The 27,404-nt window shown below is 41.4% G+C and overlaps 1 protein-coding gene and 1 long non-coding RNA gene across 7 annotated transcripts in view; both read right to left on the reverse strand.

Annotated features, from left to right (window-relative positions):
- The window catches only part of SORCS2 (sortilin related VPS10 domain containing receptor 2), a 558,746-nt gene that overhangs the window by 516,235 nt on the left and 15,107 nt on the right, over positions 1–27,404 (reverse strand). The window lies entirely within an intron of this gene.
- LOC135579442 (uncharacterized) overlaps positions 1–27,404 on the reverse strand; it is a 55,273-nt gene that overhangs the window by 24,639 nt on the left and 3,230 nt on the right. Inside the window, exon 2 of the long non-coding RNA XR_010472522.1 lies at positions 1–27,404. This exon is cut by the window's left edge and continues 24,639 nt beyond it; it is cut by the window's right edge and continues 1,081 nt beyond it. This is a non-coding gene — a long non-coding RNA (uncharacterized LOC135579442).

The following is a 27,404-nucleotide window of genomic DNA, read 5'->3' on the forward strand; positions in this document are numbered from 1 at the left end:
TATCCAATATTGTTGTCTGTGAGTCAACATTAGGTGAAAAGATATAATAGTAAAAATAATGACAATAGGTCACAGATGACTGGACTGGGCAGTGAACCTGGCTCCATGCAATTATCCATTTAAGCACACTAAATAAGCGCTATCTTCTCCTCTAGGTAATTACTATCTTCCTGAAACCCTCCGACGTTAAAAATGCTGATCTAGGAATATCCCAATTATATTAGTCCACGCGTTTCATGGAAGACATCATGGCTGCACCTCCTTCTGTGAATTAAAGAGTACCAGGGAACGGAGCACTGGAACTCATCTGCCTGAGCTGGGAGCCATTGAGGGGCCCCACACTTATTTGGCTCACGCCAACACAGCCAACAATCCCTAGACACGGCCCGAGAGCCATTGTGAGCCATGACCAGTCCCAACTGGAGAAGCAGTTGGAGCTGCCCTGGTTTGAAGGGCGCACTGGTTGGGCAGAGGTGTGACAATCCTGGGCTGTTCCCACAAATGTCACCCTCCAAGCCAGCACGGTCCCAGGCCTGTCCAGGTTGGTACTATAGGTCTGTCCTGCCTATGAACTTTGTGGTTATCCCAAGTAGGAAAACCACATGTGAGACACCTTGCCAAAAGATGTCATGAACACCATGACTTTACATGGTCTTCAGGGGAGTACTTGACTTGGACAAGTACTTAAGAGATCCAATGAGAGTTACTGTGTAAATGAACCATATTGGGTTCAGGAAATCCCCTGAGCTAAACATTGTTTGAGGCTGAGAGAACAGTCGAGGAAGTATCAGACATGCTTGTCCCCTCCTTACCCCCTGGGTCTGCTTATTATGGCCACTGTTGGAGACAGGATATTTCAAGATACTGAAGTCTTTGTCTGAACCAGTACAGCTGTTATGTTATGATGCAGAAGTGGTAACATCCATAAGAGTTTGCTGTGACAGAGCAGATGTGAGGAAATGTTCAAGAAAACAGAGGAGCTGAGAAGTAATCGGCAAGTAACGTTTTGGCAGCAGTGCTGGCTTCAATAGCCTCCCTTCTCCCTGACCTCACCCATTTATTCCCACCACTCCCTCCTTTGTGCTTGTACAGCTGTTTCTGTAGCCACATCGTGAACCAGGCTACAAAACCGATTTGGATGAGACACCTCTCTTCTTTTCTTTTTCCCCCCCTTTCTCTGGGTTATTTTTCAGCCAGATCAGTATCCAGATTTAGCTGCTGCACAGCTGAACAAATAGTTTGCCAGGACAACACAAGAAACAGCACAAATCAGGAACACGTGTCCAGGGCCAGGAGGTGTTTATGCTCAGCATAAGCAAAGTTTAAGTGGGATTGTCACCATCACCACCACCAGCCCACAGCCTGAGACTCCTCGGGGTAATGGAAGAAGCGGCTCTGCCCGGAGTAGGGCTTGCTGGGACAGGGAGGACACTGCCTACCTGGTCTAGAAAACACAGAGCTTCGACACAGATCAGACAGGGAGAGAAGTTTGTACAGACATTCCCAGCACCATAACTCAGACAAAAGTAAGAGCTCTCCTAGGAGAAACCAGGCCACGTTCAGTTTAAAAATGGGACATGGCCCAGGTACCTGTAAATCACTTGAGGATGTTTGTGCTAAGCAGAATTACTGTGTCTCTTAAACAGTAGTTATTGAGTACATTTGGCTTTAATTAGTTCTCTGGGCAATTTCCCGATTAGGAACATCCTGATTAAGTGGAAAATGATACACTGCCTTTGCATTCTCTATAAACAACATATGGTAGTTTACTACCTAGGTGCACACAGAGGCTGAGCAGAACACAAAGCAGAGGAGGGACTCGGGTACTGCTAATGGCTGTTTTCTGAACACGAGCAGTAAATGACAGCTTGGCCTCCATCTCCTTGCACAATCCAGTCTGACACCTTCGCCTCAGAGGAAAGAGGAATAATGCATTAGGGAACAGCAAGATGCCATAAAAAGCGTACACCTTTTCTTTCTCATATACACAGCATTTAAAGGCAGGCACCGCTGCTCACGCTGCTTTCCTAAGGGGCTGCCAGAAGTAGGAACCAGCTCCTGCCAGAGGTTGCATTACATTGATACAGGTGGACCAACGCAGCAAAATGCAGCATTCAACCTTTACTGCCCTAAAATAACAGCAACAGCCACTAAATAGGGGCATGAGCGCTGGCAGCCAGGTTACACAGCCTGAATAACCATAGGGCTCTCACAGCATATACTCTGCTCCTCTCAAACTACACACTCACACATCTTCCTGGACACTCTTTCCCATGTCAGCTACAAGAAACCAGCAGAGGCTCCTGGATAAATCAACAAATGAACTGGGACACTTCAGACAGCTTAAACTCTGAACTTCATTATGGTCAAAACACAAACATAAGTCAAGCACATACCCAACAAGCATCAATCAAGGTATTGATGTTGTCACTCTAGATCGTCTCCTGATAAACTCTTTGAAGGTGAAGGAATTACTTGAATTCCAACTGAAAGGTCACATAATATGACTGTACAAAACCACAAGAGAAGACACAGAATTCAGACACAAAAGCCAATTTCTAAGAAGCCCCAAAACTAAACTCACTTTACGTCTCTCAACACTTGAGATGCAACTGTCTCTGGTAGATTCTCCCAATACATACATACCAGCTAAAATTAGGCTCGTGATTGTGACTCATCCAAGTGGCTGCCAATCTCTTAGTTAAAAAAAGAAACAATTCCAGCAGTTGTGTACCGCACACAGCCCTGTGCTGCACAAGATGCCTAAATCCAAACTGGAGCAAAGCAGCTTCGTGGCTTCAGAGGGGAAAACAACACAAGCAGTGCATTTCTTAAAAGTCAAGATTCTTTCTGATACATTATTTAAAACCTCAGAAAATACAATTGCCTGCGCTGATTCTGCTCAAGAGCTGGACTTTGAAAGATTGATCAAGTACCTGATAAACCCATTTGCTTGAAGAATGTTTTTCTGGCCGTCAGACTGATTCCTTGTCTGTCCTGGTTTTCTACCTGTTAAACTGCACCATCTTAATCAAAATAGACGCTTTCAGTGTTAACCCAATTATGTGAAAAGCACTGTCACACCCCTGTATCAAAGCACACCAAACCAAACCAAGCCTGACTTAACCCAGTCTCATCAGAAGCCAAGGGACACTTTTTTTCTGAGCAATTATGTCTGTCTGTTTAAACTGGAATCTTCTGCAGGGAAGCACCCCACCTTCCAAGGGTGATAAGCAGGCAGCTCATGTTTAAGTCATTGAAAGCAAGGGGCAGTCAGTACTTCTGGACATAAACCCCTTAAAGAATAAATTATAACAAGGAATCCAGTGGGGCTGCTGCTGCATCCAAAGACTAAATTGCCATTGAATTCAGCAAGACAAAAGTAGGCTTTGATACATGTTCCGCACAAAGTTGCAGCAGACTTTGGTCTGCCCCAAAAGGGGCAGAGTTGTCACAGCACTCACGAAACGGAAGGGAGCGGGACACTAGACTCGAAGACGCTTCTCCCTACAAACAATATTACATTCAGTGGGAACTTCCTTTTTAACACGTACGCTCTGGAGCTTAACTCTGTAACAAGCTGAAAGCTGCAATTGTACTTACTGCCATCAAATCTAGTCCTTTGAAGTACGTCGTGGAACCTACTCCCTTTATATTATGAAGCAAGATTAACGTGTCCTTGCCACTGTAAACCTGGAGCAGAGGAATTTAAAAGGAGAGCTCTAGGCTTTGGTCCCTATGTGATGAAAAGGAAGTTAGCCCCAGCATAGCTGTAAGCTCCTCTGTTCTCTATGCCAGAAAAATGTGATGAAAATAAGATTGGAATCTGTCCCCAAAACTTTATGAAAACAGTAGGGTTTTTTTTAATAAAATGCTCAAACATTCTGCTCCAGCCCATGGAGCCAGCAGGCTTATGACTCCAGCATACCACAAAGGAGCCCTTATCTCATCAGTATGATATTGCGCAAGTCTCTAAGAAGCTATCTAACTGCTCATTAAGAAACTGCAGTTCATCTCTTTTGGTGGAGAGTGGATCAAACCAGGCTGTTTTTAACAGCACAGGCTTGATAGTCAGAAATGTATTAGATTGCTACATTTGCACATGTCAACTGCACTGCGTTTGGGCAACACATCTGAAGCAATCTTCCTCCTTCTATTGTAACAATAACTGTCTTTATTCATAAACCAGAAAATACCAGCTACTGGTTGATCAAAACACTTCAGTGATCAGAAAACTCACTGTCCATCAGTCCTCTCAGCATCCTCTTCAGCCAGTTAAACCTTATTCAGTTCGCTTAACAGACGGGCAATAAATCAAGTTTGTGTAGGTCAAGGCTGTCATTCTCAAACTTGGCTGTCTTACATTATACTCCTAAATCCACATTTAGTTTTCAGTAATGCTACAAACCCCCACACAATATAACACATCAAGACACCGTGGGAGTCACTGTCTATATAAATCAGAGCAGTCCTACTTACGTGCTTAACTACAAAATTGGATGTCTAACTTCAGACATTGACATTCAAAAAATGTTGGCCTTAGTGATTTATTTAAGGCTGCAAAGACATTCAGGGTTAAGGACTGGACACGAAACCAGATGACCTCACTTATCGTGCCTCTGCCTAACGAAAGCCTTCTCAGCGTGCAAATGCAGAGTTATCTGTGAGCTTCTAGCACAGAACTAAGAGTCAGAAAAGACAGCTGTGGAGAGAGGTTTTTCGATCTGCATGAAAAAGATCTTGCATGGAAAGCTCTCTTTTCTTCCATATGGACACTGAATAAGCAGGGTCCTGAAATGAATATATTCACTTCTCAAGGTAATGACAATTAGTTTCTCCAGCAGTGAGCTTCCAGAGAACGCTTTACTTGCTCCAAGCCTCCACAGCAGCAACATATTAGGAGATGCACCCAACTCCAGCACCCAAAAGAAAAGAAACCACAGTTACTGTTCAGTATATTTTTCACTCTGTATTTTATCAATATCCAGAAAGACAGTTAACAAAAACTAATAAATCTGCGGTCTGGGCACTCTGCAGAAGAGGTGGCCGTGAATAGCTGCTGGAACACAAGCTTGCAAAGCGTGGCTGTTTGCCAGCCCTGCACTGCTCTCTGGGAGGCTGGAGCCGCGGGACATTGGGGAAGCCCCAGTGCCTTCCCTTCCCGGACACACAATATGCACATGTGAGGCAGGACCAACACAGTTACGCTCTGTCTATCACAAAACCGTGGAAAATTCAAATTTAAGGCCTGCAACATCGTGCTTAGCTGAGGTAGTGCGTGTTGTGTGTCATGTTTGATCACTGAGCTCTCAAGGACATCAGCAACAGCAAGGCATGAGAAAGTGGGTTAAAAAGCCATGCATTTCTGATACGCCACACAACGTCCTCGCTTCTCGGACTTCAAATTGGATCCACATTGTTTCCCCAGCATGGTTTATTATTTCCCAGGCTCCAGAAGGCGGGGTGGGGCCAAGCCCCCTGGCAAACTACCCGAATCTCCCACCCTCAGAAGGACTCGCAGCTTGATGTTATGATTCAACAGAGATTCGGGCAAACGAAGGAGGGGAGTTCTGTGGATAAAAACAGCGGCACAATGCTTAGTTTGGCTGAACAGTCTTTAACACTGCTTGTTCCTCATGAGTTTATTAATTAAAGATATTTCATAAACTGGTAATGTTTTGCTTGAATGGCTTCTGGCAAGCACTGTGATATGCTCGAGTTATTAGGGGGATATGGCAATGAAAAATATTGCAGGTATCAGGTTCAGTATAGAAAGCAGCTGACATAGAAAGGGCCAAACAACACAGCTTAAAGAGAGAAGATGATGAGAAGAATGTAGCAAGAAGAATCAAGTACTTCTCATATTATTTTAAGGTGGTAACATGAGGTTTATTTCTTCTAGAGATGGGATTGTTTCTCAAGGAGCTAAGCCAAATCCAACAAAAAGCTAACAAGACACAGACAATAAAGTACCGCCAGTGAGTGTAACAGCTGTTTTTCAGCTCACTTAGTTTAACCTGTCCTTACCTTTGGCAGAAGACAGCTAGGAATTCATAGCAATGCTGAACAAGCATTGTATAGAGAACATCCAGAATAAATATTTCTGCATTCTCTGTGCACCATTGATCCAAGATGGACACTGGCTGTTTGCCTCACCTTCCTCCATTTGAAGTGAAGGGTAAAATTCAGGGCAGAGTTAAGCCACTGCAAAATGCTTCTGAAAATCTTGCCCTTAGTATGTTCCAGTGTTTCTCTTCATACTCCCCTGAGGCGGTAATTTATTTTACTAAACAGATAGTCTACTCTGGAACTAAAACAACTTACTGCAGGTAATTCTTAATCAGCTTCATCAAGCTCAAGTGAAAAAATATTTAGCTTGTTTTAAAGAGTTCCAATATTTGCATTTAGAGGATTATTAAGTAGGAATTAAATCATGTTCTTGACATATCTGGAATTTGATTAATAAGTAATAAAAATGTCTACATTCAATCTTAACAAAATCCAGAGTTGCTGCCTTAATAAAATACTATCACGTAATGTAAGCTTGCAGAATATTTTGGTGATTTTAAAATCCCACACCCAGTCCTTGTGCTGGGTATGCATTAAATCACAAGATATTTATTGCTCCTCTCCTGAAAGGCAGATGAAAGGTGCAGCTGGGCTAACGTAAGTCACCTGGTCAGAGCAGCAGAAAAGCAGAATATTCTTCTGGAAGTGGAGAGTTGCTCCACTGCTAAACGTTTCTTCTGGTGCCAATAAAGGGAGGATGTGTCACAAGGGGAATATCTGCCACTTCAGCTGTAATTAAACTTGTTGCTGAGTACGATCCACGTAAAAGTAATTCTTGATCCACTTCAGCTGGTGATTATTTCCCCATGGAAAAATGAAGGACTTTTAGCAGGCAGTGATGAAGGCATGGGGTTGAATACAAGCACAGAAGAGCCACTTGGATGGAAAAGCGTATGTTGGAGATCTTAATCTTTGCAAGTGTTTCAAATCAGGGTACAAGAACCTGCCTCCTTGTAAGACTACTTTCAAAACAAGTCAATTGCACCTCCTCAGCAGGGGTCGAAATTGCATCTTTCCTATGGCTTTTCCCTGATAACTGGTATTTATCATATTACTTATTACAACAAAATCATTCCTTCATGCACAACTTTCTGTATTTAATCTCTAAATATGCTTAATAAAAGGCTGGTTAGCTTGGTACCTTTCCCAAGCACAGGTGTGCAGCCAGGTGCGAGCTAACTGTCCATAGATGGAGCCAGCGGAGTTCCAGGCATTACAACTGGAATTAAAGTATTCAGTGCAATTTCAGATGCCTTAGTGTGCCCCACCTGGCTGATCTAAAAAAGGCATTTACTTTATTCTGTCAATTTCATGTATATTCATAGGACATTGGGCTTTCAGACAGCCGAAGTGGCACTGGGTCACTAAGTTAAACACCTGAATTGCTCCCCAATGTTTAGACACCATATTTATTTGTCTGCACCCTCATGCTGGGCTCTGCCTCCCTCTGCCCCAGCCCCAACAGCAAGGAGGAGCCCAAGGGGAGGTGAGATGAGGTGGGGTGGGATGGGATGGGATGGGATGGGATGGGATGGGAGAGAGTTGGGGTTGTTCAGCCTGGAGAAGGCCCCAGGGAGACCTTACTGTGGCCTTTCAGTACTTAAAAGGGGCCTAGAAGAAAGATGGGGATGGACTTTTTAGCAGGGTCTGTTACAAGAAGACAAGGGGTAATGGTTTTAAGCTAAAAGAGGAGAGATTCAGGCTAGACATGAGGAAGAAATTTTTTACAATAAGGGTGCTAAAACACTGGCACAGGTTGCCTGGGCAGGTGGTAGATGCCCCATCCCTGTAGACATTCAAGGCCAGGCTGGATGGGGCTCTGAGCAACCTGATCTGGGTGAAGATGACCCTGCTCATGGCAGGGGGCTGGAGTAGCTGACCTTTGCAGGTCCCTTCCAACCCAAACTATTCTGTGATTCTATGATGGGATGGGACAATGAGGGGCTGTGATGTGACCACAGCCCCAGGAGAGAGCCTGTCCCCCACACAGCCAAGAGGAACAGTGGGCTGTCATGTTGGCCTGAGTCTAGGAGACCCTGGACAGGCATTGCCCATAGTGACCAAGGGTGGCTGGTCCCATTATTTGTACATGTTGTCCTGTTTCTCGCAGCCTCAGGCCCAGACAAGGACACAACTAGTCCTGGCGCACTCTGGTCCCCTCCCTCCTCAGCCCCTCAGCTGGAGATTTCTGCAGTTTTCTGCAAAGCCCTTGGCCTGATGCCAAGGAAGCAGACAGCCCCAGCCTGCATCACACCACGCTCTCACAGACAGCTGGAAGCTCCCCACAGCCATGGCCAAGGGGAGCTCTATGACACCCAGCTTCTCTGGCTGAAACTTACCTCAAAATAAAGTTTCTGATATATGAAAAGAAAAAAAGAAAAATTGTAGTGAATGGGACTACACGTGGCTAGCAGGCAGTCAGCAGCGATGCTCCTCTGAGTTCAGCTCTAGGGCCAGTCCTGTTTCCTGTTCAATATATTTATCAATTATTCAGATGCAGGACTTTAAGGCACCATTCGTAAGTTTGCTGACCATATCAAACTGGGAGACGCTGTTGACTCTCTTGCGGGACAAGATGCTTTATGGAGAGGTCTAGATAGATTGGAACATCAGGCTATGATTAATGGGATGAAATTTAACAAGTCCAAATGCTGGATTCTGCACCTAGGATGGAGTAACTCTGGGCACAAGTATAAATTGGGAGAGCAGCCCTGCAGAAAGGGATCTGGGGCGCTGGTGGCCAGCAGCTCAATATGGGGGCAAATCACATCCTGGGGTGCATCAACCACAGCATGACCAGCCAGTCAAAGGAGGTGATTGTCCCGCTGTATTCTGCATTGGTGCGACCTCACCCCGAGTATTGTGTGCTGTTCTGAGCCCCACAATTTAAGAAGGATATTCAGGTCCTTGGATGTGTCCAGAGCAGCGCAACAAAGCTGGTGACAGAGCTGGTGGGAATGTCCTATGAGGAGAGGCTGGGGACTTTGGTCTTGCCTAGTTCGGAGAAAAGGAGGCTAATGGGTGACCCCATTGCTTTCTACAGCCTCCTGAAGGGGGGATGCGGAGAGGGAGGTGCTGAGCTCTTCTCCCTGGGATCTAGTGACAGGATGCAAGGGAATGGTTCAAAGATGCGCCAGGGGACGTTCAGACTGGACATCAGGAAGCATTTACTTACCAAGAGGGTGGTCAGACACTGGAATGGGCTTCCCAGAGAGGTGATTAATGCCCCAAGCCTGTCAGTGTTTAAAAGGTATTTGGACAACACCCTTAATAGCATGATTTAACCTGGTCAGCACTGAATTGGTCAGGCAGTTGGACTAGATGGTCATTGTAGGTCCCTTCCAGCTGAAATAGTTAATTCTATTCTAGGTGTTATGTCTCTTTTGCTCTTTTTTAAATAATAAGCATATTTTGCTTAATAAACACATAAAATGCAGTTCAAAAGCACTCACTTGATGTTCATATTTCAAGTAAAAAGAAACCATCATCTTGCAATAATCTCATGGCAGATACATTAACTACAGCCAGACATGAGAACAGAAAAGAGAAGCACAGGCAACTAAACTCTCAGCTAGCAAGAGTAAAGCAGAAATAATTCCACCAAAGCCAATACAGACTCACTGGTATAAAAAAGCACTGGCAAACCCTTGGACTAGTTCTTTCTTTAGAAAAGCAACAGTTAACGCAGAATGTGGACATCAGCTCTGGTTTAAAACATGCCACTGCTGACAGGCTGCTCTCAATGGCACCTGAGGTTCAGGTGCCATCAACCACAGCTTAAAAGCTAATTTATTCTTACAGATATTTCCTTAGAAAACATAGGTTCACTATGGCTCATAAAAGACACATTAGCCAAAGGAGAGAAGGACATCAGTAGAAGACATCAACATACTTCTGTGGTCCCACATTCCCACTGCCCAGTTGGAATCTCCCCTCATCTGACCCTTTGCCTAGAAAACCACTGAAGACATTTCATCCTTCACTGTGCTCTTCAAGCATATGGTATAACTTCAAGCCTAGCTTAAACAATCCTCTAACTAGTGTATCACTATCACACTTTTATTAATCCTCTCCTAATTTAAACAGAGGAGACTAGAGACGTATGGGAAAAGTGATTCTTTGGCAATGGCATTAGCGTAGGACCTCAGATCAAGCCCTTGCTCTGTAGACTTCTTGTGGAAATCCCCACATCTGCCTGTTAGAGAGCTGGGTCTATCAGTACTTCTGTGAGGGCACAGTGAAAAACAGCCTGTGCTAAAAAGCAGAGATTATAGTAATATGGGCCATGCAAGCACCCATCATACACAAATACAAGATGTTAGAGATGATGCACAAAGCATATGAGAAATAGCTGACTTCTAATCACACATTGCTCTTTCTGGCACAATAGCTCAGACAGGCGTTTGGGAAATGAAAAGGTGAAGGTGAATAAAACATATTTGGAATTGTTTTGACTGCTGTTGCTTGTGCTAATTGCTTTTGTTTGATTGTTTAGATGATAGCATTTTAGCAGAGTAAAATCCAGCACTGAGACAGGTCTTTGAGCACTTACATATTTCCAGAGGGATTTACAGACAAAATCTTTCATGACCAAGAACAATCAAATACAATCCAAGTCCTGAATCAAAACGCTAGCCTACTTAGGGCTTTTCATCTCCCTTGAGAAACCATGGTCTCTTGAAAGACTTTGGCAGACCTGGTTGGATACTTTGGTACTTAATATGCAACAGCAAGAGCGAACAAGCTTGTGAACAGCCATTAAATCACAATCAAGGATAGAGTCTAATCAAGTCTAAAAAGAGCAACATTGCGTTTCGGCATGCAGTTTGTTATCAGCTGAACACATTAAACCATTAAAAGCATTCACAGAGAAATCTGATGAATAATTTCATAGATAGATGATACTAAAATTTGAATATGAATACAAGCCACAAACTCACTCTGGGTTGAAATGCCTGTACCTCTCAGCTACACAGCAGCCCTAGATACAATCCAGGACACAAATGTGATGTTAACAGGAATATTTTACAAAGTAGGCATCAAAACGAGACAGGGAAACAGCTTAACATTTCAGCTTATGGGAAAAGCAATGTGGCAGAGGGACTCTTTTAAGACACAGAACGTGCAAAGGGGGAGCCCATCAGAATTTCCTACCACCAATCGACTGGTTTCCATTCCCCACAGGAAACATATAGTTTAATACCAAATAATACCATTGTGCTCATTTTAGAGAGATAAAGCTGCAGAAAGGCAAAGTATGTCTCTACCAGGGGCCACAATAATAAATAAATTAATGCTTTAGGGGTGTAATTTGTAAACTATTGGGATTCTTTCAAAAGTATTAACTTTGACAGCAACATGATGAGATACATCTCGTTAGCCATGGCTGATAAGCTGACTTGTACTTATTTCCATTTGAAGCAATTTTAACTAGACCTAATTTTTAGAAAGTACTGTGTTCTTAGTCCTTTCAAATGATCCGTTTTAAAAGACCCTCAAAGTGGGTATCCAAAAATATTAAATATTTGTAATAATTAAATAGGTGTTGATATATTATTATAATTAACTCTTTGGTTTGCTATCTTAATTTATGAGGCCCTTGGTCTATGAAAGGGTGAAAAAGCAGCATATCAATTTGGGGCATCAAAAAAAAAAAGAAAAAGGCAGCCAGGTTCATCTAAATACACATAAATTTTAGAAAATTAATTTGATTCATACAAGTTTGTAAAGTGTTGCCTCAAACCATGTTTTTGTTGTGTGTACAGAGCACATAGAACAAAGATGTTCTGTTCCCTTCCTGGGATGCTCAGACACTGTGGTAGCACAATAAGAAACAGCAACAACAACTCAGCAGGTCAGCCAGCACCAGCATCCCAAAGTCTGCACTCCCAGCATCTTTTAAGCCTGCCTGGAAAACCAAACCAGTGCCAGCTCCTGCTCCGTAGTAGAGCGCTTTATGCTATTCCACACTAAATGTGGAAGTTAAATTAGGTATGGCACTTTCTTAAAACCAGTTCTGCTTTGGAGTATGTCAGCAGACACAACAGCAGCATCATGCATGTGAGGGCACACCAGGGACGGATGGAGTTTCACTGAACTGTCAGCATTCACCAGTTTTACTGATCAGCAACAACATCCACTCTCACTAAACAAAACTTAGCAAAGCAGCAACATTCAAGGCTATAAATAAATAAGAAAAAAACAAAAACAAAAACAAAAATAAAAATAAAAATAAAAATAAAAATAAAAATAAAAATAAAAATAAAAATCAGTGACTGCTAAAGAGAAATTAAAGAGAAATGCATTAGGGATGGGTCAAAGGGTAAGTCTCACAGTCTGACATGTGAGCTTCTAGACACTGAATCAATGCGCCATTAAAAATTAATTTGGCTGCAAAAAGTCTTCTTGTCCCACCAGATCTTCAGAGATTGAAACTTTCTACTCCTAGAAGGCTTCCCATTAGGGAATACACAGTAGACAGGTAATGGAAAACTTCATTAGCAACGTAGAATTAGTTATGGACCTGATAATATTCAGAGTCCAAAGCCAGACAAAAAGTTAACCAAGAAGAGAGATGGAAAGAAAAAAACAGTATAATGAAAAGTTAAGTATTGAGCACAGCAATGCATTTCAGCTTTGTCACACAATCCTAAGGCCACACGGAATGCTCTGAGCTGTGGTCAGGGCACTGCGAACAGCGGGAGTGTGCTGCACGCTGCACAGCTGAGCTCGCTAACACAAATCAGAGCTATTGCCATTACATACAACATAATCAAGGTGCAGGCACATATCTAATGCATGCCCAGTGCCTACTGGGAGACAACGGAAAACATTATTTCACTTTTGTTTAAACTTGGACTGTGGTTGGAAAGAAAAAGTCTCAAGTTCCAAAGGAAGAGTCACATGAACTGATAGTCTTGAAGAAAAACAGGAACTTCAGATCTCACTTTTGCCTTCACCTCAGTGTAGTCCATAGTACCAAACTTTAGAAAACCTCAAAAATACCACTATGTACTCCGGGGAATCCAATTGGATATAGTATGTATGTAACCCTACCAAATACCAACACTCCCACCACCTACCTGTAGGCCTCTCATCACCAGCAACTGGATGTTGATGAATTTATTTTCAGGTTAACTATATGAGCGTAAGGAACCATCGTTACTCCCATTTTACAGATTCAAAGCAGAAGCTCAAGATTCCAGAGATTGACCATTTTGATCTGGCTTCTGTTGATCTAAAACTAAACCATCTATCATTAAACACAAAGGATCGCTATTACTATGACTTAAAGGATTCCATTTAAGTCAAATTTCTAACCAAAATTCTCAAGACATTCCATAAAAATACTTCAGGAAAAATGGATACACTTCATGGCACAGTCTAAACTTAGACTATTTTGCAGTTTTTCTACAGGATGGTTAAACTCATCCCTAATATCCGGTTTAATTCTCCTTGTAGAAGATGCAGTCCTAATACACCCACATTGTGGATCAATGAATGTAGTTGCTCCCTGTGATCCCAAGACTAAAGAAGCTTCAGCTTAAATTCATACTTAATTCATTGTTTGGGTTTTTTTGAGAGCAGGTGTTTATAAACCTCACAAGGTCACTGCAATGACAGCTAAATGTCAAAAAAAAAAGTAACTAATATTCAGGCTAGTAACAAAGACAACATGGATGCATCCAAAACCACCTCTTTTAAAAATTCTGTCCTACAATCAGTAACCAGGGAGATAGTGGATCACTTTATCTGAAACAAGTATCAACACTGCAACTGCCGACACTAAATCCACTGCTTTAATCACCATTTATGCACTGTAAGCAATGATCCTTTAAGGAAAAAGGTATAAATAACACCTACACCAAGCGGCTGAAGTGCCCTTCAACCTCCCAGCATCCACACTCCTATAGCATCCTTCCTCCTCTTGCTTATTCTGCATCTGTCCCCCTTACACCTCTTTACCCAGCAGCAAAACGTCAAGCAGAGGATGCTGAGCAGCCTCCTTCCAGCCTCATCTATTACTTGGTTAGGAAGTAGCTGGCACTGAATGGAGCTGGATACTTGTCAAAGAGCAACTATGCTGAATGCACTCAATACAGTAAATTACAGGCATATTTACTTGATTTAAGGAGATGCGTAAGGATTAAAGAGGTGGGAAGGATAGCCTTTACTGTATTCAAAGTATTCATACTGGTTCCTAATCATCGTTCTAATAAAATTATAACAATGAGCTTATGGAAGGTATTTCTTGCAGTTTTTATGTGCTCAGCCACTCTTCTGGTCACCATTCCCCCTTCTCTCATTTAAGCTTAGGCCACAGAAAATCTAGAAAGTTTATTGCATTTTCATAGGTAGCACAGACAAATATTTCATTATACTTCTAAAAATAAACTCTTTTTTAATCCATGCTATGCAATATAAAAGACAAGACAATCAGCTAGCTACTGAACCTGAAATAGTTATTGGGCTTTCTCTGTGAAATGATGCAAGGATAGAAAAATGGAGTTAGATGGCAAAAGCAAGAGCCAGACCATCTCCTCTAATTAACGTCACACTGGCTTCCTAGTTTCCTGGCAACTTTGGAGTTTCAGCCTTGTCAGATGGAAAGTATTTGCTTGATAAAATTTTCAGAAATTCTCATCACTCTAATTTGCCAGTAAAACAGATTTTTACAGGGAGGAGGAAGGGAAATTAAATTAGATCCTGTTTTCTTCTTTAATCAAACCGATGAAAACATGAAAAGAAGAAAGGGCTGATAAAATATTATGCCAATTCTATAATTTAACTAAAACCTACTCCTCGTTTCACATGAAAGACCCAGTGGTTCAGCCTGGGTGTACACAACCCCCTTGGACATATTGTAATAAGACCTTAATCTGCATGAGTGAATCTGACTCCTTGGTTTTGCCAAAAATCTGTACACTCATTTGTGAACATAACAACAAGCATGTAATGTCTCAACCATCGGTACAATAATGAGAAATGCCCTTTCCACTTGGCTGTTAGAAAGCTTGTAAACTTCTGAGCAACAACACTAATAGAACGCCACACAGATGGTCCAAATTTAGAGTAGCACAATCAAAAAAGATGACAAGAGGCCAAGCTTATACTATGGCCAAAGACTTTGTTGTCCTATAGAAGAAATTAATGCAGTCCACTTCAGAATACTATAGCGCACTTCTCAGTACAGCATCTGAGCATGTCTGCACTATAAAATGGTAATAACTCCACCGTAATCACAGAACAGGAGCTGGATCCCCAGAGAAAAACCTTCACAACCCCCCTGTTCTGCTTCTGTGCCATATGGCCCAACTCACATCACAGTTTAATAAATGAGAGCTAGGCGATCCCTTTGGTCTCTGAATCAGGTTCTGTGTCCAAAAGTTTCCATCTTGCAATAGGATGAAAATAAACCTGCTTGAAAAACCTTTTGGAAAGAGCATGACGGTTCCCAACCTCTATTTCTCCCATTCAGCTCGTCCAGGCTCACTCCAGTGAAAGCACGGCATGCCTGGGCCAAAGCCCATGAAAAGGTGCTCCTGGAATCATGTCAAAACTCACTTTGTGCTAATCCAGGCACAAATCATGCTGTAAAAAATATGGTGCTCCTAAGATGACTTTTTAAAATACTTCACCTACTAGTATCTAAGTACTGCTAAGAGACCTTGAATGTTAGCTCAGTACCATTAAATGGAGCCTTGGTTGTAATCGAAGACCTTTATTTTTCATAACTGTATGATTAAATGGTCAGAATATCCTACAGGTGCTGCTGAAGCTTTACATCCATTAGCCCAGGATATGCTATCAATGGTAAAAATATTAACTATCCTGCCACCAGACACAAAATGATAGGTTATTCTCATTTCAGTCATCCCAAGGGCCAAATCTTTACTTTGTTTTGTTCTGTTTCCCAGCTACAAAGAGCAAAACATGTCCTTTCAGTTTGGCTGACTTTCATCAGTGATTAAGGAGAGAAAGCAGAAAACCTATCAAATCTAAGGGACACGCAGCAAAAGCCAAAATGTTCGTTCCTTAGTGCCATGCTCAAGCCAGAAGAGCGCCCTGTGCCATGGCAGATCACCAGCTCTCATCCCGCACTGTCCAGGGGAACTGCCACCAGCTGAACCGCGCCAGGAATCCAGGGAGCAGACAGAGACGGAGGATCTCTTGCTCCTGGCAAGGCAGCAGCTCCTGCTCTTCCAGGCAGTTTGGTGCAGAAAGCCACTAACTTCCCCGAGGTGAGACAAGCCTGAGCAAACTGCAGTAGAGCACAGCTCGCACTGGAGAGGCCACAGAAAGAGGGAGCTGCTGGCCCAGCAGAACAGAAGCAAAGGGAGATTTCTGGTTTTCTGCCATTTCTCTCCTTCAGTTCCACTGAGTTTACGTGCCAATGCTTCACATTTTTATTTTGCAGCTTTGAGCATCACCCAACTATAAGCGATCTTTCTGAGGGGAAATAAAAGTGCAGAAACTATTATTTAAAATGCAGAATATAGAAAGTGGAATCATACAGAAATAACTTTCCAGCTGGACTTGTTCTCTCATTCATATAATAGTTTTCATATTCTTCTGGATTTCTGCTTATTCAAACTGCTGGAATACGGATGGTGACCACTGTTACAGAGCAAGTAAACTCAGCACCTATCACTGACCTGCAGAAAAAGCATCCTCTGATAAACACAAAGGTGCTTGAAAAATCCATCAAATTTAAAGAGACCCAAAGCATCACTTATCCTGTGATTTCTCTTTTTCCACTAGTTTGTTTGCTTTCATTTATTTATTTATTGCAGAAAACTGGGTCCTGCACAGTTAGGTAAATGGCATATTTTAATTTATCCCACACAGCACAGACATTCAAACTGGTGGTTCAGCAGAAAGGAGGTCAATGTACTGATGGAATCAATAAATTTAAGTGTGATGAAGCAACTGCCACTTCAATTACTGTACAAATTGTAAATCATTTTCAAACTCAAGAAATGTCCTTATATCAACAAACGATCTGTTTAAGCAGTTGTTTAAGAATCAAAGTGTGATCTTGTAAACACTTTAGGGCTCGGTTACACTGTACGTCTTACTCATAACTTCTGCTTATTCTTCATTGCTTGTTCCTTATTGACTGGGCTTCAGAAAAGGGTAAACACAAGCTGACGGAGTATTTACAATTAGAGTTTATGATAATGGCATCCTCCTCCTCTCCATTTTATGCCCTCTACTCTTTAGCCAGTCACAACTGGATTTGGTGACAGTAAATATTTCCCCCAAGAAAACCAGGAGCGTGGAGCCACCTGTGTGCCCACTCCCAGCCACTGGTGCTGCACAAACGCAGAGAGCACCATCTGCAAACAAGCTCCCTGCAAGGTACCCGAAACTCTACAGGCTGGTCTGTGTGCTGACGTGGACCAATGGCCAATACTCCCGTTAAGCTCTACATGTTGCATTGTGCCAGATGACATGACTCTGAAGGCACAGAGGCATTTTTTTCCCACTCCAGGAGTTCAAAATATGTTCCCTAGGTGACAGGAAGTCTTGTCTGCCCAAGTTAGATAAAGAAATACTGTAGCACAATACAGCATGACCTCCTCTTAACAGTCCTCATTCCCCAGTGAAGTGTATCACCCACTCACTCTCTTAAACCCTGAAAGACACTCGCTGGCATGGAAAAGTAAAAGCAAGAAAACCAGGGAGAGATGATTATTATTTAAGTAGCATATATACAGTGGTATGAGGATGCACAGCAGCCCTCAGATGGAACAAAAGCTTGTCATCCTCTAGTCCATGACAGACGTGAGTTATTACCCAGAAAGTGATAGCCACTGGCAACACTAATTATCAAGCCTGAAGCAGAACATATGTGGGGTCACAAACTACTGAAGCACAGAATATTACACAAGTAGAGCCAATGCTCTCTCTGTAAACTTTTCCTAAAGATCTGCTACAGCTCAGCAGGCAAAATAATTTGCATCAACTCTATTTTTGGTGAACTCCTCTCTTTCAATACAGAACTTCCAAACTGTGTTCAAATTTAGGATTCCTCTGTGCTTCGTGCTGTAGCAATGCATGGCAAAACTGCCTTTTCCCTGAAGTTTTATCTGAATAGACAAAAAGGATCAAAAAGAAAATAAAAGTTTGATTATTAAGGTCAATAAAGTGACAGATTACAGGAGTTGTTCAAACGTCAAATCTGGCTCCAGTGAAGCAAAGTGAAAAAATGAGCCTGATGGCCATAACACAGTATCACTTTTCCCCATCTCAAAATTCCCGTATCTCTGAATATACTCACACTTTCAACATGACCCCACACTATCTCAGAGCGCAACTTCCTGGCTCTCAGGGAGGTGACAGGCTTAAAGCTGCAATTGCAACTCCCGCTGGCACAACCTCCTCTGTTCTTTGTCTCCAAAGTCCTCCAAAATTGTTTTCAGAGCCTTTGTTACATATTTACAAACTTCACCTTCCTTCTTCCTACAGCAAGAACACAACGAGCTCCACAAACTCACTGACCATATTAAAAAAAAACAGTCCAAGCAATACCAATGTCAAATCCAGAGCCTTCTTTAATATTCAGTGAAACCCCCTTATGCCAAATATTTTAGGATGACCCAAGAACTCTCTTTTCTGGTATGCTAAGAAGCGACATCTCAATATGAGCACCAGCCACGTTTCTTCTTTGTTCTGTTCAGCAAGCTATGCACTTCTGCTTATCTGAAAAATCATTTAAGTTCTTGCAGGCATAAAGCTCAGTAACATTCTGGTGGGGTTTTTTTCTGTTGTCAGAATGTCTCTGTAAGAAATTCTGCAGCTCTGAGGGTTTAAGCAAATGCTTGGTTTTAGTGTAACTCACAGTGGCTGGCCTTGGTCATAACTTAATTTCATATTGCTCTCAAAAGTTGTTTTGGATTCATCAGCAGGAAGGAAATCAAGTAATTGTCAATGGCACCAGATCACATTTGTCACTTCTGCCTGTAAACACCCAAAATGAATTTACTCCACTCAATAAATTCCAGATAACTGCCTAGGAAAACGCAGGGACACTTAAAAACTGTGTGGTAATAATAATAAAAGTGAGAAGCCTGCCTCTGAATTCCCATGCTTAATGCATTAACATCTGCTGAATATTATTACCTGCTGTACCACTGCACCTATATGCCCTACTCCAAGATCGAAATCAGAATTACACTGACTGTTCCAGAAGCATAAGTTTCACATTGGCCACATGGGCAAAGGGACAGGGAAAAGTAAACAGACAATCAAGGCAACAGAGGTCGTTATTTTTAAACATTTCAAAGATTTTCTGGGAAGAAAATAGAGGTTAACCTACAAAGTACTTCAAGTGAGACTTAACTAAGTGTATATCCATGCACGCAGAGCTTCTGATCCTTTTCTGATTTTAACAGAACTTATTTTTACCAGCTATGTATTTTGCTCATAAAAAATTTACCTATAAATGTCTACAATCCAGCAATGTGTTAAGAAGCTCATGCAGGTTGAAGAATTAAGGATGCAGAGGGAGAGAGAAAGAGAATGCCAGCAGTGTCAGAAGAATAAAAAGAAGAAATAAAGAAAAACGAATTACAGAAAACTAAGAGATTGCCAGCAGTACAAGTGTGGTGCAGCAGAGGTGGGAGGACATTCACTGTGTGCCCATATGCCAGCGTGGAAGAACACCCTGGCAACGGTATGCAAAAGCCAAGACACTATGAAGGCCTTGAACCAGATGCATTAATTCAAAGCAGCGTTTGCCATGGAAAGTAAAAGCCACAGATCTATAGAAATTAATATTTTCCTAAAAGATTCCTGTCTTTGTACACTATTTTGATCAGGAAGAAAAATAATACAACTCATAGAGTTTAGCAATAAAGTGAACAAAGCTACCCAGAAGACATGTTTTGGAAAATAACACAGCAAGATGCAGTCTCTGCCAGAATTTCCTGCTCACCACTTCTGGATACGGATTTCTCCACATGTGATTCCCTCAATGTGGGAGTGGGGGTTAAGGGATGGGGGGAAAGGGGTGTCATGCAAAACACGGGAAGGAACAACATTGTGGAGAATGTCTCCAGAGTTATTTTTACCCCAATCAGTTCACTCATCTGCTTTACCACGAGGTCGCACAAAGAGCTATGGTGGCAAAGCCAACTGAAATGCATTGAAAAGTAACAGGTACCTGGACACAGAGAAAGGTGAAAGAAGAACTTAGGTGGTATTTTAACAAAGAATGAGGCAACAAAAGCATACTAGTAGATGAGGTGGGGATGAACATCATCCTCAGATTGTCGAACACTGTCGTAAGTTTTTAGATCATTTCACTTGCTTTTTAAAGAACTAACGGAAATTACAGTGCATATCAGATGACCACACAGAACTTATTTTAATAAAAAGACAAGAAGAGGTAGGAAGAGTCTGGAAAGCACCAAGTAGTCAATGTAGCTTAAATTCCCAGAAAAATTCTAGAAGATATCACCAAATAAACTGTGTACAAGCAATGAGTGAAGTCCAATTTGAAATTTTCAAAAGCAAATACTATCAAAATTTCCTAATTCTCTCATACAGCAGACTAACAGGTCTTAGGGATAACAGTGAGATAACAGATACCTGCTCCATCAAGTGAGATTGCAAGGGAACACATCCTTACTCTGGTATTATTTAACATCTGCGTGAAGTGGTTATGCTTATAAAATCTGAAGATGACACCATCTGAAACGTACAGACTGTGGTACAAGATAAGAACTTCAAAGTGATCTTCACAAATTGGAAAAATTATCAAAAAATGGCTGAGTGCCATTCAGCAAGAATGATGGCAGTCAATGAGCATAAATAGTAAAGTGCACATAATCAGAATAGGCAAGAGCAAAGTACACTCGGCTAAAGAAGAGCCAGGAGCGTTAATGAACCATAAGGCAGCACTGTCTGCCTTTTCCATAGCACCATGGCACTGTAAGGTAATGCATAACGAGGCTACAAGACACATGCAGACTGTAAGAAAGCCTGAAGACCTCAGTTGGAAGAGTGTGTTCATGCCAAAGCATCACAGGACTAATGTGGATTAATTGGAGAGAGCCTGGAAGAATGCAATAAAAATGATGAGAGGTCTAGAAAAGCAGCACCAAGTGAGCAATGTGGAAAGGATGACACAGCTGAGGTGATTAAATCCAAAGAAAGCAAGACATAGGAGAAGAAAAATAAAGGCTTTCAGAAATATTGAAGTTTGATGAAAAGAGACGGGGAATAAACTCTCCTCCGTATCCCTAGTGGATAGGGAAAAAAGTAAACTGAAGCAGGGCAGATTGAAACCAAACATTAAAGAAAATATTGTAACCCAGCTGATCAGGTTCTTCTTCTCATGATCAATACAAACAATACCCTGATGCCAACTGAGAGGGTTTGTACGGGCCTGGAAATACTCTGTGGCTGCTTAAGACAGCACTGCTACCCAGAGAAACTACACGGTAAGGAACCTGTTTCACAATGCACTGATTCAGCACTGAAGCTACTTCTCAAAGTTCCCATTGCCTACTGCTCCGGCCACTTGTTCTCCCACCGCTGCCCGTGTCCAATGCCCTTTCAGTTGTGTCAGTGCCATGGTTGCAGAGCTGCACCATGCAGTAGCACAGTGACACGAGTCAAATTGAAAACAACCCTGGTTTTGGAGGATTTGTTCTGAGAGGGCTAGAGCCTGGGAGAATGCAAAATTAGCACCGCAAAGCATCTAAACCCACCCAATAGACAGGTGAACATAAATGGGGCACACATACCACTTTTTACACTCAGGAGTTGCTTACATCCAACATGTAGACAACAAGCTCTCATCATGCAAAACTGAGCTGGGGATTATACATCCACTGCAAACTTCCATGTTTTCTTATGGCTTTATACCATGACACTTCCAGGGCTGTTTCATCTCCTGTACATCTCTACTGAGACCAAACAACTGGCACTTCGGTAATGGAAGTGGAACGCTACAATGACATATTCTAAAAGTAAAACATCAACATGACTTTCTCCCAGACGCTCCCAAGTGAATCGTGGCACTTCCACTATTCTGCAGTAAATTTCAAAGCAGGCAGCCTTTGAAACTAAACACATTATTACCATTAGCAATGCTAATGCAACGCCCATTAAATAAAGGCATTTTCTAGAGATCATAAATAAAAATCCCTTTCAAAAATACAAAGACATCAAGACAAATACTGAGGCTCATTAGGGCTATAATTATAAGAAGAAGGTCAGCTAACACTATCTAAATATTGAACCATTTGGAGCTCATTGCTGGAGTACAATGGTTGATGTTGTTCAACATGCATGTAGATCCCAGGCCTTCCAGAGGACTGATTACAGAGATTACAAAGCAGGTAGGTTAAATCTGTTGTCTAAGTAGCTTAGCAATTGACCCTGAAAGTAACTAAATATGAAGGCACAGTTAATTTTAAAGACACACAGATTACATTGCTAATACTGCTCTAACAACTGGAACAGGAACAAACAGCATTGCCCCAAATTGCAATGACAGTCATGTGAAAGATACAGGAATTAAAACAGGGTCCTACTATATCGAGTTTTAAGCTCACTTTGCTAGACCACAGATATCCCTCATTATATCCTGAAGACTTCATATGGCAATTATTTTAGCCCAAAGAAAAATTCTGCAGCGCTCCACTGGTTTGTAATCCTTCTGCTCCGGAGGAATAGTCCTATTCCTTCGCAAACAGTTTAAATACTAATTATTTCTTTGCTGAACCCTGCAGTGAAACTCATCTCTGGAAGGGGCCATGTAAAAGCACTTCTAATATTTCTGCTGCTCAAAGAGCAATACTCTTCATCCGCTTCAGTGATTTTCTACTCAACAGGTACAACATTGAAGTAATGAGCATTATAAAACTTAATACAGTGCCATATATATTTTATGGCTCTGTAGATCCAGATCAGAGAACATCCAGATTGTTTTTACAGACCTAATGCCAGACACATTTCAAATTACTATGTATGCAATGATTCTAAGAAATTTATAACTCTTACCAAATTAAAATTAAACAAAACAAAAACACATATAGTTCAGAAAAATAATTTTTAAAATCTCAAACATTTTTAAGGGTAAAATTTCCAAGTGATTTTTTAAGTAGATGTTGTTAGGAAAGAAAATAACATATATCAAAATAAAAAGTGGCTTGGTAAGAGCATATTTCACTAATGTAAGTATCAAGCATTAAAAATATATGTAAATGAAAAATCATTCACAATGCTCTACTGTTTGTACATGACAGCATTTAAAGAGCAATATCATGTAGGATGTAAGGCCACATGAAAGCTCTGAATAAGTGACTGTAAAATGAGATTCCCTTATATCAGACTAACATCAGAAAAATAACTTTCCTGTGTAGCCTGCCTTTCCTTTCCCTTCTGTTTACTTATGGTAACATGATCACACTAACTTCCAAAGTATCCAAACACTTCATGATCTTTGAAGTTGCCCTTATAACCGAAGAGGCAGAACGAGACTTCTGTACGTGCCATTTAGATATAGAAAGATTCAAGTTACCTGCTCAAGGTCGAACAGAGAGTCTCTGGCAGCCCCACAATCCAGAAGTGGTTCTCCTGAAACCCAAGAGATGCAAAAACAACCGGACCTGCCTCATTTTCCATTTCTGCAGGAACCACTGACAGTTCTCTGTAGAAAAATAACAACTCACCTGGAATCTGTCTTTGAACTGACACAGAAATTACGGAAATGGAGGCTTACTCTGCTGGCAACCTGAGGAAGAATGTCCTGCTTGAGGAATTTGCTCGGAGGAAGACTGGCTTTGGATCAGTTCCAGACCAAATGTTTTGAAAAAAGTATCCCATGTCCAAATATCTTGATTAGAAAGCTGTTAAAAGTTTGTTCAACACTGTTCATTTCCATCAAACACTATGTTTTTTCTTTATTCAGTTTCTCTTCCTTAACAGCGAGTTACAGCCTGGTGTAATCACGGAGCATCAACTCAACACTGGCCAAGTACAGCAAGCAGAGTCCACACGGGCAGGGTTCTCAGCCGCAGGCACAGCTCACACACGTGGACGGGTTCCCCCGGCTCCCAGGGGCAGCTGTCCTGGGACTGTCCATCCAGCCTCACTTAGAAAACTGGACAAACGAACACACTGTATTTTATTAATATTTACCTGTGTTTGCAAAGAAGAGCAGCTCAAACTTCTGCATTAAATCTATAAACTATACAAGCAGAATAAGTGCCTGAAACCATCTGCATATATAGTCTCACATACAGCACATACACAAAACCAAATTTATGTGTGAACGGACCCACGTGTGACAGAACAAGCCTGCACGCCACCTCCACCTGAAGTACGACTAGGCCTGTCTAAGACCAAATTTCATCATTAAATCCAGAAACACCTCACCTGAAGAGCAAATCCATAATTTAATTATTCTCTGCTTGGACAAACAAATTTTCCATTGAGTCTGTTTCTACAGCAATCTACTATTGCCACAAAAAAAGCTGCAGCCTTCAGTTCTCACCAGAATATTCCCTTCATATTTAAGAAATCTGATCAATATTCTCAAAGGCTCTGATTTCAGCGCAAGTTGCATGTCTTAATTTTATTAAAAATGTCTTCTGGAGACAATCTCTCCTTTGATTTCTTACAGTGTATCTCAGGCATACACAGGGAACCGCCCAGGAACACATGGCAATACCAAATATACTTCTGCGGTTTAGTGGTTTAGTTGTGTTACCAAAGCACAGCCATCCCAGCTGAATTTGCCTTGTAGATACGGTATAAGCAGCACTGCTCAGTCTGCTTCACAACTGCCTCTAACAAGGTTTGAATGAAGGACAGAACAAACACAAACAAAATTATCTTACTTCCTATTGCACTTGAGTTTTGATAGACTGGAAACTTTCCAAATTCTCCTACTATTTTGTGGTTAAAATAGGAAAATCCAGGCTGCTACACATGGAGAACAGTCCAATTAAACATGTTAGCTGCTCAAGAATTGTCATCTCTGGAGTTGCCTTGAAGCACCATGAGTCAACAAATTTGTCTGCTAAGGAAGCATCATGTGTATAATGACTAAAGTTTGTGACATTAGCAAGGACCCTTCAAGAATGAAAAGTGATACAAATTGCCACAAGCTTTGCTTTCTAAACTTCTGATTGTTCCTAAATATGACACAAATAAAATCAGTCTAAATCAATTCATCTTTTCAACATCCGTTAAGGTCTCTTTAAAAATCTGTCCTTAGGGACAATTTGTCATATCACAGAATGATGACATTTGTGCCATTATGTGCTGACATTATACTATCCCATCAACAAGTAAATGTCATAATTTGTGACATAAACACTGCCCTATAACAATGTTTTGTTAGCCTCAATGATACCATATACAAATATTTGACTGTGTAATGCAAATAGGATCAATGACACTTTGGGGATCAAATTAGGGCAAGTCAGTTCCCTTACATAAGCCCATGTCAGCTTATTTGCTTCTAACTCTTCAGCACCAGAAAAGCCACAAGTGCAAGGTGCTGTGGTCCAGTGACACAAAAACTCCTTCATATCTGAACAAGAACAGTCTGAGGCGCAAGGAGTTGGGTCATTGCAATAGTCAAGCTAAATGAAGCAGCAACAGAAGTCTACAGTCAACATATTTAAGCGGTAATAGGGAAGGGTGAATCCAAATTAGCCTTCTAATTATTTTCTCTTTAACTCAACTATTTAAGCCATTACCTAAGTTACACATTATAGTGCCCTGAAAAAATTTTATTATAGAGCAGACCCGCTTTGCTGCACTACTGCTTCTTTGCCAAAAAAAAGTGAGGGAGAAGAGCGAAAGCACCATGTTTTTTTCCACACAAAGATATAACAATGATGCCTACTGAAACTATGTGTCATTCCTCAGAATTCTTAGCATGCATGTGGTTCAGAAACTACAAAAAGCAGCCGGTTTTACTAAAAAATTACAAAATTCATTCTGCTTTGTTATCAGGATGACCCTCATGATGTTGGCAACGAGAGATGCCTCCTATAATGCTTTTGGGGCTTAAATATCTCTTGACTAACATGGTGACCAGTGTGGTTGCAGCACCAGCCCAAGGATGTGACCCACAGCACACTGACACCTGCTGTTGCCTTTTACAGGCTCTGGGTTCCCAGGGCTCAGAGCTGGTTAGCAGGGTGCACCAGTAAATTCGGAAGAATGCAACTCCGACACAAGGAGCCTTCGGCAACAGGAAAGTGATGAGGACTCAGGTCTCGTTTCTCTCCAGTGAATTGATTGCCTGTGCAAGGAGATTGATGCAGAAATCAATTCACTCGTGCCAGCTGGTTTCCCTCTATCTGCAGCAATGGTAAGTTGATCGGGATATTAGTTCCCTTCAGCTGATGTGCCTTTCATATGTAACACGCTGACGCAAGCGATGCTGAACAAACCAATACAGCAGCTAGAAAGATTAAATTAACCAGCCCACAGAAAGGAAGGTAGAGGACTAAGAGACAAAGAAAGGCAAAAAAACCACAAACCTCTGCTCAAGCTAACAAGTTTGTTTTTTCTAGATAAACTCAATAATACAGAAATGTTTAGGGAAAAAAAATGAAAAGGAAAAACGGTAAGAAAGGACAATGTGGAATTCAACATTTAAAATATAATTCTTGTGATATTACCTGTTTCTGTTTGCTTTTCCCCAATTTGTAGGCTCCTGCACCTCTTCCATTACTGTGAACGCCCCACTAACTGTGAGACTAATCAAAGCAAAGAATCCTTCCATAATGGGGGAAATTTAAATCAATGAAATGGTGCTGTTCTACTCTAGCTGAGAAATCTAATCACAGCTCGGGTTCCTGTGGAGCCTACACACAGCCCAGTATAATTGAATGTTTTTATTGATATCCCTCAATCCAATATTAAAAATGAAAAGAGAGTACTGGAAATCCTTATTTAAAAATCATGAACTATTTGTAAATAAGAATGAGCACGAAGATTTTCAAAATTCAGCTTCAGCACTTCTTAAAATACAAGAGACTTGATCACGCCTGTTTAATAATTTGTCTTAAAGTAACTTAAGAGGAATGGATTGATTTTTGTTTTCACAGTATCACCAATTTTGACTGAACAAAACCCTCGCTTAATTATGCCATGCAAACTTGGAACGAACTAGCAGCATTTCTTGTATGTATCAAAACAACTTTATTATGCAGCACACCAGAAGATCAGCTGTTTTAAAGTCAAACGCTGAGACATCAAAGGCATTTTTTAATACTTGGAAAGGGCGAGACATTTGAATACTCTCAGGTAAACTCTCATAAATTAAAAATGAGACGCACTTGTTGATAAGAACACAC

Source organism: Columba livia, chromosome 4 (assembly GCF_036013475.1).
Source record: "Columba livia isolate bColLiv1 breed racing homer chromosome 4, bColLiv1.pat.W.v2, whole genome shotgun sequence".
Lineage (NCBI taxonomy): Eukaryota > Metazoa > Chordata > Aves > Columbiformes > Columbidae > Columba > Columba livia.